Genomic DNA, 12,233 nt, shown 5'->3' on the forward strand with positions numbered 1-12,233 from the left:
TGGTTGGCTGTTGGCTGGTCTGGGATGGCCCTGCCCACATGCCGGGTGGGTGGTTGGCTGTTGGCTGGTCTGGATGGCCCTGCCCACATGCCGGGTGGGTGGTTGGCTGTTGGCTGTTCTGGGATGGGGATGATTGAGCCACAAGTTTCTCATCCTCCAGCAGATTAGCACAGGCATGGGCCCATGACAGTAGCTGGGCCCAAGAGAACAAACAAAGCCTGCAAGGCCCGTTGAGGCCCGGCCTTGAGCTTGTGTGACGTCACTCTCACACCTTTCATTGACTTGTTTACGCACAGGACCATCCCAGACTCCAGGAGTGAGGAACATTTCCCCTCTTGACGGAAAGAATACAAAGGCACATTGTAAATGGTGTGGATATTGGGAGGGGAATCCGTGGGACCATATGTAATCATGTGACTTTTGACTACAGTCCCCCAGGCAAACATGAACAGGCATCACTGTGCGCTGGGGCACAGCTCAATGAAGAAAATGCTGGCAGGATTCATCACTTCAGCTGATGCCCTTGTGCAGTGAGCAAACTGTGTACCTGGACACAGCTGCCATGGTAACAGAGAGTGGATGGATAGCCACCTCTGTAGACTCACAGACGTGGGTTCAAATTCCTGATCCGTCACTTATTACCTGTTTTACCTCGAACGATTTACTTAACTCCTTAGAGCCCAATTTCCTCACCTGAGGAAGCTGCTTTACAGAGAGGGTCCCTAAGACCCCTAATGGTTCGGAAGCCATACTCAGTCACCTGTGAGCATTAGAAGCAATGCATATAAAATGATGGCCTCCATGCACAGCACCCGGCAGGCTCAACACACGTGGCTGTGTTAGGAGACGAATCTCTTCCTCTCCCCTGGAGAAGGGCAGGCCGGTTTGGCCATTGACCAACAGAAAGCAATTGTGGGGTGTGATGGGGATATGGTGCCAGACCCCCTCGCCCGAGAAACCTTTCCTCTTCCATCTGGTACGGGCCACAATTCCAGGTTAGAGTCCATTTTTGTGTCAAACTGATTCATGTCCCGTGACCATGTGTTAGAATTGTGCGCCCTGAAAGCAGACACTATACCGAGGCGAATTCCATGTTAACACTTCATTCAGCCTGATGTTGGAGATGTGATGGGAAGAGAGAGAGTTGTAGTACAACCAGAATGTAGTGATGTGTTTGTTTTCACAGAGTGGACATGAGGCTCAGAGGTCGGGTGTCCTGTGCAGCCTGGAGCTCGGAGAACAGGGCCAGAATGTGAACTCCTCAACTGAGTAACCTCCAGGAAAATCCCCAAAGAAGTAGGTGGGGGGCAGCAGGCAGCCTGCAGAGCCCAGAGCTCTTGGCAAATTTGACCTGGTCAGCCCCAGAGGACTGGGATCCAGGGAAAGAGTCAAGTATGCCCTGCCAGGCAACATGAGATGGAGGGTTAAGACCCTCTTGTGGCCTGGCAAAGGGTGTCCAAGAACGAGCGGGGCCTTCTCGAGCTTTCTCAGAGAGAGGCAGCTCTGGATCTCTCTGCAGCAGCAGGGGCCAGGGAGGGAAGCAGGCCAAGAGGTGTCCTATGAGGCATGCAGGGGAGCAGCCTCAGATTGGATCAAGGCAGAAAGGAGACGGAGACCTGGGGGACCCTCTGCTGGGAACAGCCTCTGGGAGAGCAGGCAGGCTGGACCTGGGACCCTGCGGGGACATGGAAGAGCAAGGTCCAGGCTTCCTTGCCGGTTCTGCCGCTTCTCGGCTTCTGGCTGTGTTCAGATGACTTAGGTGCTCAGCCTCAGTTTCCTCTTGTGTTCAGTAGGCACAGCCACAACCGCCTTGCAGACCTGTCTTGAGGTTTAGACGAGTCTGGAGTTTGCATGTTGCCCAGCTGCTGGCCCTTAGTCACAATAGCTATTGATTGGTTTCAATGCTGAGTTTCTAATTAGGGAAATTGTTTCCCCTGGGACTTGCTGGGCTTGGTGGTAAAAGTCAGGGCCAAGGGTTTAATAAGACATGATCAGGAAGACAGCTTTGGGCTGGAAAGGGCATTTCCATTCTTGAGGAGTCCCAGTTTATCCAGAAACCCCTGGCTTCCTGGAATTCTTTTTAAAACCCCATGAGGGAGCAGCAACATTAAAACACCATGATTTTTTTTTTTTTTTTTTTTTTTTTTTAAGACAAAGTCTCATTCTGTCACTCAGGCTTAAGGACAGTGGCATGACCCTCCAGGCTCAGGCAATCATCCCACCTTAGCTTCCTGAGTAGCTTGCACTACAGGCATGTGCCACCACACCTGGCTAGTTTTTGTATTTTTTGTAGAGATGGGGTTTCACTGTGTTGCCCAGGCTGGTCTCGAACTCCTGAGCTCAAGCAATTTGCTTGCCTCAGCCTCCCAAAGTGCTGAGATTACAGGTGTGAGCCACCACACCCAGCCTGACTTTTTTAAATTGACAGATAAAATTGTATGTATTTACTGTTACAACATGATGCTTTCAAGTATGTATATATTGTGGAATGACCGAATCTGTCTTTGTGTTGAGAATCAAACACCGTGATTTTTGCTAATGATGAATTTGCTATTAACTTACCAGAGAGCAGGGACTCGAGGAAGGAATGGCTAATTTTGAGGAGGGGGAGGAGAAAGAAAGGAGCTGCTGGAGGGGGCATGGCCGGTGCAGCCTGCGGACGAGTGGAGTAGAAGCAGGTGCTCGTCGCTTTCCATCCTCACCAGGTGAGAAAGGGCAGGCTGGAATCTCTGCAGATCCAGAAGCCAGGCCCAGGCAGGGAGACTCTGAGCCATGAAGGTCAGCCCAGGGTCTCCCCCAGAAACCAATGGGTTTCTTATCAAGGAAGAGAAAGAGTATTTCCCTCCTACCACTGGGTGAGCACTGGACTGGGAGCACCGTGACTCCCAGTTTCATCTCTGCCCCCCCCACTGGCGAGGACTGCTCCATTCGGAGCCTTAGCATCTCCACCTGGGTGGAATTGGTCAAATGAGTTTGGGATTTGCCAACTCTAAATCCAAAGAGCAGAGGATGTGGGGTTCATCCACAGTCCTGGGTTTGAACCCTAGCTTCTGTGCTGTAGCCTTGGACATTAGTCTCCCTGGACCTTTTCCTATGTGTAAAATGAGGCTGAAACGCTTGTCATGTTGCTATGCAGGGGCTGGGACAGCCAAGGTGCTCAAGGAGATACTTTCTGAGCCTCAGTTTTCTCACTCTTAAAATGGGACTAGGAATGCCTCTCTCTGGTCTATTGTGAGGATCAGAATTTATGAATGAGTGTTTAGATGTTGGGATGCAGGAACAGCTGCCGCCCAGCCACGTTCCCAAAAATGGAGAAGTTGAACTCAGTGGTTTCCAAGATGGGTTCCACAAGGCACCCCAGGGGCCACCAAAGGTTCAAAAGACAAGCTGGGTCCCAAGCCAGCTCCGCCCCAGACAACGCTGCTTGTACCTGTTTTACACATGGGGTTCTTCATGGAATTTTGTTTCAAGAGTTCTATTTCTTTAACGTTTCATTTGAAAATAATTTCAAACTTCAAAAACTCTTAAGAATAGAAATAGTACATAGAAACAGGAACACCTACAGACTCTCTGAATTGTTGACATCCTACCTCCTCCGCTTCATCATTTTCTTTCTCTCTCTGCATACATAATTTTTTTTCTGAATTGTGTAAGGGTACGTTCCATACATCTGGGTCCTTTACCCCCAAACACTGTCCTAGGTATTTTGTGGCATATGTATGTATGTAAGATTACGTAACTCTTACATAACCACAGTAGAGTTGTCCATTGCATAAATTTACATTAATACAATGTTTTTTACCTAAACTTCCAGGTTGTCACGTGACTTAATAAGGTCCTCTTTAGAATTTCCCCCTCACGTTCAGGATCTAGGGAAGGGTTAGATGTTGCATGTGCTTGTCATGTGTCTTTAACCTCCTTTAATTTAGAATATCTCAGATCTGTTGCGGAATGATGGAAATACAGTCTGAGGAATGTGTCATTTGGCAGTTTGATTGTTGAGCAAACATCTTAGAGCTACTCACTCAAACCTAGATGGCACAGCCTACTATCCCCTGGGCTATATGGTCTCGCCCATTGGCCCCAGGCTACCACCCTCTACAGCATGTGACTGTACTGAAAACTGCAGGGAAGTGTAGCTCAGTGGTCAGTATTTGTGTATCTGAACATATCTAAATGTAGAAAAGGTACAGGAAAAATCTGCGTTATGATCTTACGGAACCGCCGTCATATATGTGGTCCATCGTTGACCAAAACTTCGTTATGCCTCACGTGACTATATTTCCACAGCCTTTGTCTTTAACGATAATGGATGTTTTTTTAATGATAATTGAGGGATACTGGTTTTTTTCTCAGTCCCCCACCTTTTCTTAATGAAAGTTCCTCATTTGGTGTTTGTCAGATGTTTCCTGATGATTAGATTGAGGTCAGGCATTCTCAGCCAGATCCCAACTGACTTCAGTTCTGACTTTGACATTCAGTAATTTTAGAATGAGGTCCCAGGCATTCAGCTCAGGCCTCCCCTCTGGCAGTTGATCGGGCAGCTGTGTAATCTATGGCCTTGCTACCCGAGGTGTGGTCTGCAGCCCAGCAGCCCTTCATTGAGCCCTGGGAGCTGTGAGTGACCCCACAGAGACAAGTCCTGCCTACCTCCTCCTCTGACCTACTTCCTCCACCACTGACTGCTTTAAGCAGAAAACAGCCCTCCCTGGCCACCACTCCTGACTTCCTCCCTGCCCTAGCCCTGCCTCTAGTCTTCCCAGCCCCCTCACCTCCAGGGAAGATGCCTCACCCACCTGCCTCACTGCAGCGATGCAGGCAACAGTAGCTTGATGTGGTACCTGCATGGTCCACCTGAAACGGGAATAAAATAGGGCGGGCCACTGGCAAGACCTGTTGGAACAGTGAGGAAAGGGGTAAACATGGAGACACAAGACCTGAGTTAACTGGCCATGCTGCCTTCTCCAGAAAGATAAGGCCAGGATTAAACCTAGAATTCCCTCACTCTAAAGCCTGTGCTTCCATCACCATGCCAGTGGCCGGCCTGGGAATAGACCCCAAGTTTCAGAATCCTGGTCAAGTGTGTTTTCTCCTATCACAACCTTAGGGTCCTGGGTTAGGCAAATTGGGGAGTTCACAGAAGCAAATGGCTTTGGATAAACTGGCCCTCCTGGAGTCAGGAGCAGACTGGATTCTTCAGGGACTTCGTGAGGCTTGGTGAGAGCAGCTAGAACTTCTAGCTGCTAGATTCATCCCTTCTATTACTTTGACAAAGAAGTCATTCCCACCTCTTTGATGTCTGAGACCAGTCATTCAGAGCTGGTCCTGCTGCTAGGGAGAAATAGATTCAAGCCCAGAGAACCCTCCTTAAGATGGGAGGGGGAAAAAGAGGGTAGGGGTGCAGTTCAGAAATCTTCTAATGTGAATCCCAAGCAGGAGGCACCCCAGAGGGTACTGACAGCCAGAGGCTGCCTTTTCAGCTGCTTGAGTAGTCTGTGTAAACAGCCTGATACCACCCCCATGAGCTTCTGGAAATATGGCCCGACTTCCGGGATCGAATACACTCATGCCCAGGTGCTGGGATGTGGGGGCCAACTGGGTGATGATAGAGTCCCAGGTCCCTTGCCATCCACTTCCCTGGCAGGGACCATAAAGTCAAGAGTCCACAGCTGGTTCAGGCAAGGGCAGCGGCAGAGGATTGGATGGGAGGAGGGCTTTCGATGGGGAGCCCAGGGGCATGGAATAACGGGCCTCGTAACATTGACTGGGGATAGAGAGGACAGGGAGGCAGGTCAAGCTGTTGGTTTTTTTAAATCTTTGTTTAAAAAAATTAAACTGGGCTGGGCGCAGTGGCTCACGCCTGTAATCCCAGCACTTTGGGAGGCTGAGGCGGGCGAATCACAAGATCAGGAGATCCAGACCATCCTGGCTAACATGGTAAAACCCTGTCTGTACTAAAAATACAAAAATTAGCTGGGCCTGGTGGTGGGCGCCTGTAGTCCCAGCTACTCAGGAGGCTGAGGCAGGAGAATCGCTTGAACCAGGAGGTGGGGGTTGCAGTGAGCCAAGATCACAGCGCTGCACTCTAGCCTGGGCAACAGAGCGAGAGTCGTCTCAAAAGAAAAAAAAAAAAAAGGCTGGGCACGGTGGCTCACGCCTGTAATCCCAGCATTTTGGGAGGCCGAGACGGGTGGATGACAAAGTCAAGAGATCGAGACCATCCTGGTCAACATGGTGAAACCCCATATCTACTAAAAATACAAAAATTAGCTGGGTATGGCGCACGCCTGTAGTCCCAGCTACTCGGGAGGCTGAGGCAGGAGAATTGCTTGAACCCAGGAGACGGAGGTTGCGGTGAGCCGAGATCACGCCATTGCACTCCAGCCTGGGTAACAAGAGCGAAACTCCGTCTCAAAAAAAAAGAAAAAAGAAAACTAAACTGATTTTTGATGATCAAAGTCACTCATGTTTATTGTTGCAAATTGATCAATAGTATGTTGGTGAATTTCTTTGTAGTCTTTTTGTGATAACTACAGATAGATAGCTAGGTAATTGGTTAAGGAAAGGTAGATAGATAATTGGTTAAGGAAACATTTGCTGCTATAACAGATAAACCCTCCTATTTCTAACTCAACAGAAGTGTATTTCTCACTCATGTAAGTCCAGTTGCATGGAGAAGGGTTGGGAGTGGAGGGCCATGCTCCATATGGTCATTCAGGGATCCATGCATAGGAAGGCTTCCTAGGTCTCCCTAGGGATTGACAGGAAGGGGGGTCATGGACATCTGAAAGACAGCTTTTTCACCCCATAACACAAATAGAGTGCAGGCCCCCTAAGATGTCATGTTCTAAGGCTTATAGGATACATTCCCCTGCTGTGTTCCATAATAATTATGTCTAGCATTTACTACTCCATGCTAATCACCTTCCATCAGTCTTGTCATCCTCACAGACACTCCAGGGGATGTGGACACTGTGATTATCCCCATTTTACAGCTGAGAAAACTAAATCTCAATGAGGTTAAGTAGCATGCTTAGGGTCATACCTGAGTAGGTGAGTGGTTGACCTGAGACTTGAACCCGGGTCCTTTGCTGAAACCCAGGACCCCCCGGCCTCTCCAGCCTGCCTCCCCAGGGCATCCTGAGGTCAGAGATGACCTCAGAACAGACAGACACAAGCCATGGCTGCATTTTGCAGTGCCTGCAATCTCATCCCTTCTCAAGCCAGAGTGGGACTTTGTGGCTTCAGGCCTCAGAGCCCACAGCCTGCGTAGCTGACTGGCTTGCGGGGTGAACTCTCTGAATAGGAACCCAGGGAACTGGAGTGATTTCCTCAGGTATACACTGTTGCTCAGAGCAGAACTGAGACTTAACCAACCTCTGTGCAAAGTGCAAGCAACCAAACAGGGTGGCTTCAAGGAGCTCAGTGGGAGGGAGGAGGCTGGCTTCTAATCTCATGACAGCCACAGACTTTACAAGTGACCTCCAACCAACCATTTCTCCTGCCTAGGCTTCAGTTCTGTCATCTGTGCAGCTGAGAGTTCTGACTAGATCAGTGTAGTTTCCTAACTATTCCCAGGAAACTCTCTAGGGGCCACAAACATAGCTGGGGGCCACCTTGGGGACAGTAGAGGGTCGTGGTTGAAAGGACATGAGCAGGCCAGCCCTGTTGCTCCACCTTGAGTCAACCAGAGAAGCTCAACTCTGTATAAGGTTCCCATTACCAAAGCCTTCCTCTGCAAACACAGATTTGAAGTCCGCTGTTCTGAATGGTCTCTAATTCTTGGTATCGTACATTTTTATCAAGTAAATTCATTCATTCGGTGGTTCAGCAAACTTTTTTTGACAATGAGCAAAACTTAGGAAGACCCAGTCCATGTTTTTAGGATGTTCACAATTCAAGCAAAAAACAAACATTAAACAAGCAAGCATCTTGCAATGTGATAAATGATATTCATTCATGCGTTTAGCAAATACGTTCATTAAACACCTACTATAGGCCAGGCACCACTGAGGTGTCAGATATGAAGACTGAGCAAGATAAGGTCCCTGCCTGAATAAAACTTACATTCGAGCGGGGGAGATAAACAATAACAAGTAAACAGAAATGCAAAATATATCCCCCAAGGTGAAACGTGCAACTGGGGTGGATAAAGCAGGGTCGGGGGATCTGGGGAGTGTTGGAAGAATTTGCTCTCCTGGGGCTGGGTGGTCAGGGAAGGCCTCTCTGAGTTAATGTGTGACATTGATTTTCCCATTCTGCAATGCCAGAACTGGGGAGAACCATTACAAAGACATTGGGCCTAGTAGAGGAGGTCTTCAAGGAAGACTTCCAGGAGGAAGAAAGTGACTTTAAGTGGGAATTGTGATGGAGAGCGAGGGCCAGGGCGAGGCAGTGTGATGAGCCTCGTGCTGCCCCAGAGTTGCAGCACCAGCCACTGGCTTTCAATAAGAGCCCAGTCAACAAATGGGGGCCCAGGTGGGGTAGGGGGAGTAGTTTTGATAAGATGCTCAATCCTTTCCTCTCCATCAGGGTCTGCAAACTGTGGCCCTCCCAGCCATCTCTGGCGCACCACCTGATTTTGCAAAACAAATTTTATTGGAACACAACCCATACATATAGTCAGCATCTAGGGCTGCTTATGTTCTAAGTACTGAGTTGAATATTTAGGACAGAGACCGTGTGGCCCATGAAACTAAACATATTTACTTTCTGGCCTTTTACAGAAGAAAATTTGCTAGCCCCTCTTTTAGACAATGCTTCTTCGCTCTGTCACCCTGGCTGGAGTACAGTGGCACAATCATAATTCACTGTGGCCTCCACCTCCCGAGCTCAAGCAGTCCTCCTACCTCAGCCTCCAGAGTAGCAGGGACTATGGATGCATTCCACCACACCCCGCTGATTTTTTTTTTTTTTTCCCAGTAGAGACAAAGTCTCACTATGTTGCCCAGGCTAGAGTTAGGGCCTTTCTAATCCTCACTGTCTGTGTGACCCAGCTGAGTACTGTTCAGCTAATTTTGATCTTAAAAGAGAGCTTTCCTTCTCCAAAATCTCCCAGCCAAAGAAACATGCATAAAGCCCCACCCAGGGTTTTGAATTGTGATCGGCTACCCCCATAACTACAGATGGCAACCAGATGTGACTGGGCAAAAAGGAAAACAGAAATCACCAGGAAGCAGAGGCTACAGCCAGCAGGGCTTTTGGATACACAGCCAAATGGACGTGATCTCTGGTCCACCCAAGACAGATGTTCAGCTCACAGGGGAAATATCTTGCAGCCAGCATCCCAGTGGTGCTTCCTGAGGCCCTGATGTGGTCAGGGCTGAGCCCTGAGCCTGGGGTTCCAGGCTTCTCAGGAAGGAGAGTGCAGTCCTAACTGCCAAAATGATGGGCTGGGGCCCTGTGCGTTTAAACGATGCTTGAAGCTTGTGTTGGTCCGTGAGGAGCTATCACGACTGTATGGATATTTTCTCATGAATGTCAACAGCCAGAGACCCAGATTCTAGTCCCAGCTCCGCTGCTGATCAGCTGTAGGACGCTGAGCCTCAGTGTCCTCACAGTGTGTTTGGACGTGATGAACTAAGGCCGATGGTGTGCTCGAGCTGGCTCGCAGCAGCTCGTGGGAGCTCACTGTGTGCATCTCTGCCCAGCTGTGTTCATGTTGGCAGCTTGAAGTTCGAAGTTGTGGAAATATTTAGATTATGGAAATTGGCAGATGCTACAAATCAAGGTTGATTTTTTTTCCTGCAGAAAGCCAGTTGTTAAGCATTTCCCAGCACACCACTATCTAAGGCCCACAGCACATCTGGTGCCTATGACCATGACCTCCCCCTGGCAGGACAGAGTGGTACCCAGTAAGAACCTACATGGGGCACAGTTCAGTCCACTGGCAACAGCCTACATCCCAAGCCTATGCTGGGGGCTGGAAAGGCAGTGATGCAAGAGAGGCTCAGAGAGGGTTAGTGACTCACCTTGGCTCACACAGCCTCCATCCCTGCCATCCCAGGCAGGGGGAACCTATGTGTGCAAAGTCCTGGAGAAGGGAGCGTGCACTCAGAGGTCAGGGAATGGGCTGTGGTGCAGCCCAGTGAGATGTTATGTGGGAGGGTGATGGAGGCAGCATGTCATCTCAAGTTGGAAGATGGAAAGTGGAGTAAGTACCAGGAACCCTGGGGCAGCCCAGGAGGGCTTCTTAGAGGAGGTAGATCTTGAAGGAAGACAGTCGAATTAATAGGAACATGAGATTGTCAGCCAAGATTCCTCAAGGAAAACATGGGGAGAAGAGCAAAGGACCTTCCATAGCCAGGGGGCACAGAGCCGCAGTCCTGGGCTCCCTCCCTACCTGTTCCCCTCACACCCACACGGCCCGCCCTGAAGTCCCCAGACCTAGGGCCCTAGTTGGCCCATCCTTTGGCTGAAAGTCCTTATTCCCTCAAGCAGGGTTTCTCACCCATGGCCCTGTGGACATCTGGGGTGTCCTCTGCATCACATGATGTCATCAGCGCCAGTGTTGCTGGCCCATTTTGCAGATGTAGAAACTGAGTGTGGCCAGAAAGGCGGGTCATTAGGCACAGCATTGTCTAAAAAATTAAACAAGTACGGGCCATGAGCAAACCCACATTCACTGGACAAAAATGACCAGAGGCCTCCAGGGTGCCAGTGGTATACTGCAGGGGGCCGCCTAGGCTGCAAGGGAAGATGGGAAATGGAGTCTTTATTGGCTAAAAGTCCTGTCCTGGCTAAAAGGAATTTTAGAATAGAGTTTGAAAATAGAGACTTGGGCTGAGCATACAGTGGCTCACACCTGTAATCCTAGCACTTTGGGAGGCTGAGGCGGATGGATCACTTGAGGTCAGGAGTTCAACACCAGCCTGGTCAACATCACAAAAGCCCGAATCTACTAAAAAAGAAATACAAAAATTAGCTGGGTGTGGTGGCCAGCGCCTGTAATCCCAGCTACTCAGCAGGCTGAGGCAGGAGAATCCTCAAACCTGGGAGGCAAAGGTTGCAGTGAGCCGAGATCGCACCACTGCACTCTGGCCTGGGAGACAAAGTGAGACTCCATCTACAAAAAAGAAAAAGAAAATAGACACTGGACAACACAGGAGGAAGGGACGTAACTGCTAGTCACACCAGGCTAGAACTGCAGGCAAGAAACACAAGGCCCCCTGGGTCGGCTGAATGTGACCCCGAAATCACAGCCCCTGGCAGGGCCGTGGACTTCAGCCTGGGAGGGTCCTACGGACAGGAACTGCCTCTGACTCACATCCTCTGTCTCCCTGTCTGCAGGCCCAGCCCTGGTGATCCTTGACCAAGTGCTGGTTTTGCCAGCCTTGGCCCCAAGAACAAGGCCAGGATTTGGGGGAGGTGAGGGAGACACTCATCTTAGGGACAGAATGCAGGAGAATGCCCTAGAAACTCAACCACGAAGATAAATTATGTGTGTGTGTATGTGTATGCATGTGTATATATATATACACACACACACATAATTTTTAAAACAATTTAGTGGTTTTCGGTATATTTGCAAGGTTATGTGACTAAAACTACTCCAATTCCAAAACTCTGTACCCATTAGCAATCACTCCCCATTCTCTTTTCGGCCCAGCTCCAGGCAACCACTCATGTGCTTTCTGTCCCCGTGGGTTTGCTTATTCTGGACATTGCATACAAATGGAATCATATCATACGTACACTATGTTGTCTTCCGTGGCTGGCTTCTTTCACTTAGCATAATATCTTCACAGTCTATCAGTATCACAGCGGCCAGGCACGGTGGCTCACACCTGTCATCCAGCACTTTGGGAGGCTGAGGCGGGCAGATCATTGAGCCTAGGACTTTGAGAACAGACTGGGCAACATGGCAAAACCCCGTCTCTACCCAAAAAAAAAAAAAAAAAATAGCCAGTCTCATAACCTGGTCTCGAAAAAATGGATAAATATCAGTATCACAGGATGTATGAGTAGTTTGTTCCTTTTCATTCCCAAAGGCTATTCCGTGGTCTGCATGCACCACATTTTGCCTGTGTATCCACAAGTAATGGACACATGGAGCTGTCTCCGCTTCTTGGCTATTGTGACCAATACTGCCATGAACATTTGTGTGCAGGTCTTTGTGTGGAAATATCTTTTTGTTTCCCTCAGGTGTATATATAACTAAGAGTGGAACTTTGGGCTCATGTGACAAGATAAGTACTATTTTAAGGCAGTATTTTTTTTTAATAAAAATTAAT

At 49.1% G+C, this 12,233-nt stretch overlaps 1 protein-coding gene and 1 long non-coding RNA gene across 3 annotated transcripts in view; one reads left to right on the forward strand and one right to left on the reverse strand.

The window, feature by feature from the left end:
- The window catches only part of LOC108316839 (ras and Rab interactor 3), a 133,706-nt gene that overhangs the window by 103,921 nt on the left and 17,552 nt on the right, over positions 1–12,233 (forward strand). The window lies entirely within an intron of this gene.
- On the reverse strand, positions 7,796–10,890 carry LOC108316841. Its single transcript, XR_005203172.1, has 2 exons — positions 10,451–10,890; positions 7,796–10,207 (listed from the first exon to the last, which is right to left on the reverse strand). It is a non-coding gene; the product is annotated as an uncharacterized LOC108316841 (long non-coding RNA).

This window comes from Cebus imitator, unplaced genomic scaffold (assembly GCF_001604975.1).
Source record: "Cebus imitator isolate Cc_AM_T3 unplaced genomic scaffold, Cebus_imitator-1.0 Scaffold193, whole genome shotgun sequence".
In the NCBI taxonomy this organism is placed as follows: Eukaryota; Metazoa; Chordata; class Mammalia; order Primates; family Cebidae; genus Cebus; species Cebus imitator.